Source organism: Cavia porcellus, unplaced genomic scaffold (genome assembly GCF_034190915.1).
Source record: "Cavia porcellus strain 051 isolate PalLab524CR breed Dunkin Hartley unplaced genomic scaffold, mCavPor4.1 scaffold_24, whole genome shotgun sequence".
Taxonomy (NCBI): domain Eukaryota; kingdom Metazoa; phylum Chordata; class Mammalia; order Rodentia; family Caviidae; genus Cavia; species Cavia porcellus.
Window position 1 is genome coordinate 33,655,129 of NW_026947507.1, and position 3,994 is coordinate 33,659,122.

Sequence of the window (3,994 nt, forward strand, 5' to 3'; positions counted from 1 at the left end):
TGCCTCTCCAATTCTGCATCCTGTAGGTCCTCCTGCTACTCATGCTTTACTGCTCTTCTTCTCTAAGCTGGACATGAAGCAGAGCTCTCAGTAGAGAACCCTTAAGAGAAGCAAATTTTGCGAACTTGTTGAAGAATAATGGATCTGGCTACAAATTCTCCTCTCCTGCCCGTTCCTCCTTCAGAATCTGGAGTCTGGGTGTGGGAATGGTGTGAATATGCATTCTTTTAGGTAAGTTGTTTAGAGACAGTTTCAAGTATATTTTGCGTGCCTGGGATGGAGGTGGAACATAAAGGATAGTTTATGCTAAAAAGTAAAGGAATGAAAAAGCCAGGCTACAATACAACTCAGCTTCTCTCCTTTTCTGCCTGCCCTGGAAGTACCAGAAAGTTAGGTGTCTTTAATCATAAATGATGAGTGTCAACTGCATCAAAATCAGATAAAAAGTTTCCTATGTGTGACTGTTAAAACAACTGTTTCTACAGTTACTCCGAGAAGGAACTAGATCTCTTTCTGCAAAGCCTTCTTTTTAATGTTCAGAAAGACTGCAGGCAGGAATCAGAAGAGCTCAGCTTGCATCTGGCTGTGCTACTCAAGAGTTATGTGACCTGGGCATGACACTGAACCTCCCAGAATGTCTTTGACTCCATCTACAAAGTGACCTGAGTAACAACTCCCTTGTCTTTGTGGGATCAAATGAAAGGGTACCTATTAGTCAGTGCCTACTAGAATCAGACATAGAAGAGTAGCTTATGGTATTTGCCCACAGAATCAAGAGTATAAGAGGTCTATCTGTGAGACAGAGATCTGAGGAATCCAGCTGAGGGCCCCCATCCCACGCCAATGTCTTGTGTGAGTCCTGCCAGAGGCCTAAAGCCCATACCAGTGCCCCAGTGCAAGCCTGTACCAGGAGGCCAAGGAACTCTCTGGGGAAGACTGAAGAGTCCGTGCAAAAAGTACAAGGGCCAGTGCCAGGGGCACTGAATCTGTGCCAGTAGGCTAAAAGGCTGATGCTAGAAGCTGAAGAATCTGCACTGAGAACCAGGGGATAACGCTCAAGGCGAAGACCAAGACCATATCAGAGTTCCTAACTGAAGTATGTATGCTGGGAGACAATACTCAAGGTGAAGCTGAAGACCAGAACAACAGCTGTCTGTGAGGAAGGAGGAGCTCAGCCTAAGAGAATAGCAGAAGCCTCTCCTGGGGAAAATCAGCGTGAACTCCTTACCCCCTGTTCTCCTTTTACATCGCTCTGCCAACAACCCTCCGAAGAGGGTCTTCCACGCCCAAAACTATGCTAACTCAATTCAGCTGGGTGTTCTCATGAAAGTTGACCACTAATTAATTAACCACCACAGTATCATGTAAATCTGAGATGCTATGATTATTTCCCACTAAGAGTTTCCACTCACATAGCCTATTCCACATTTCCATCTCCCTCAAGACCAGGGGACACCCTCTCCCTAGTTTTAAGGTTTATTTATGCCCATGAGGAGATACGTGAGAGTATGCCATTGTTCTCCACAAGACTGAATGTGCTTCTAGAACCTTCCATAAAGATAGCAGAGATAGTACTTTCAGTCTCAGTCTGAATACACCTTGACACAAAGTAGGACATGGTACTATTATGATGTTATTTTTCTGATAAACCAAGTTGAGAATGGTACTCAAAGTCTGTGGCAGATGGCTTATGAGCCACCTTTCTGTTGTGATGGACTGGACCATGGATCTCTGTCCAGAAATCACAGTCTTTGGGGTCTGGAGTGATGGTATTGTTACTATATTGAGAGCACTGAAATAACAGATTTTGGTGGGAAAAACCAAGGCAGAAACCACTTGTTGTCAACTCGGATTGTTTTCTTGATTTGGACTGGCAGCTATGTGAGGGGTCTGTCAAGCTCTCTTTCACCTAGAAGGATGTGTCTAGCTTTCTTTACCAACTATAATGAAATTCTTCTGCCAGACCTCTCAAAGGGAGAATTGTCATATATTTTAGAAGTATTTGACCATAAATGTGAATTATGAAATGATTTTCAGAGAACTAGTCAGTGATATCGGGCTAGAAAATGAGGGTTGCTTTTTGTTGTGTTGTTTGGGTTTGGAGTTTCTTTTTTTTTTAGTGAAAAAGTGAATCTTACAAAATCATCCTAATTCCCTTTGGCCTCCTTTGTTCACTCCTCTGTGTGGGGGAGAAGGCATAGAAGGACTAGATGTCACCATGCTTCCAAATAAGAGAAAATGGGTTTCCACTAGTGGGTGCTTTGCATTTGATTTCATGGCGAACTCTCTAATTCAATCATGATTTATCAGAACTCAAGCCTCTGACACCTGAAGGCATTGTTCATGGTTTCTCAGGCTCTGAGGCTTCTTATTCAGACTCTTTGTAGTGTTCTCCTGTTTCCTGAGTCCAAACAAGACAAAGATTTTGAAAGCCCTTTGGATTTCTGCCCACTCCATCAGATTGGGCAATACCTTCAATTCTGAGAGATAAAATGAAGCCAGAAATTTCCAGTTGCAATATGGCAAAAGTATTGGCAATATCCAAGATCCTGATTTCAGATCTGGTTCCCTTGAGGCTGAGCCACTGCTTCAGGCTTCTCCCCAATCTGCTTGTCTCCTAAGTCTCCCTACGTTTATACTGCACAGCCTTTCCCAAGTCACTTCTTTGGACAGTCATCTTCATGAGCTCCCTTCCCTACAACCAACACAGAAACAGCCTAACACAACCTAACTTATGAGGGTCCTGATAACTCAGCATCATCATGTCTCTCCTTTCTTAGCCCTTATCTCTGCATAACATGATGCTTCTTTCCTATTCCACTGCTATTGTGGTCTTCCTGGCCATCATCACTCTTCTCTGTCAATGGTCCAAATTTCTCTAATGTATGTTGGCCTTCCCTCGAAGCATCTGCTTCTGTCTTGCCTAAGATGCATTCCTGAACTTCCTTCCCAGCTGAAACCCAACTCTTCCTTGAGATTACAGCCCAAACCCTGTGACTCCCACAGTACTATCCTGCACTCAAAGGAATCTTTGAACTATTTCAGAAATTTTCTGTAGTTTTAAATTCAGTCATTTCCCAAAATTGTAATCTTCAGTATTTCTATGGAATGTAAGTTTATGTCCCACACCCCAGTTCACATGTTGAAGTTTTATCACCTAGTGTGATAGTATTTGAAGATGAGAACTTAGGAAATAGAGTCCTGCTCTGCTAGGCTTCCTCCCTTACATGAAAGTCTTCTGTACTTGTGCACTCTCTCTCTCAACAAACTTGCATGAAGAAGACCATGTGTATGCATGGAAAGATATCAGCCATCTGCAAGTCAGAAGAGGGCCCTCACCAGAATCTGACCATGTTGTGCTCTGATTTCAGATTTTCAGCCTCTGGAACTGTGAGAAAATTAATTTTTATTGTGTAAGCTGTCTGCCAACAGTATTCTGCTATGACAGCCTGAGCTGACTAAGACAGATAAAACTTCAAGTAGTTTGCTGAGTAATTTCCTTTTCTCTTGCTTTACTTCCTGTATTCCCAATAGGATAGTTTGCTCTCCTGGAGCAAGGTCCCATCGTAAGCATGACTTGACCCTCAGATAGGAACCCAACTCAGCATTTTTAGCCAATAAAAGAAAGGCTTGTCTACATTTGTGGATCTTTTTAAAAGAAATTAAACAGATCCAGTTCTGTATCTTGAAAAGTATATTCTAGCTAGAATGATGTTTCCTAAAAGTATGGTTTGGGAGAATTCCTTTTGAAACTTTAATGCATAAATAGAAATTATTCATCATTTCCCTTAGTGGTTGACTATTAATGGGTTTCCCTTACTCTTGACAATGCTTCAAAGTAGATTTCATCCCTTTGTGGACTTTGAACCTCCAGCCTGCTGCCTTGGTCACATTTCTCCATGGCAAGAGCCCTTTTCAATAACCACGACACAAATGTCAGCCCACTTTTATCTGAACCACTGTGCTCTCTTTGGAAGCTAAGCCAAAATTAGTG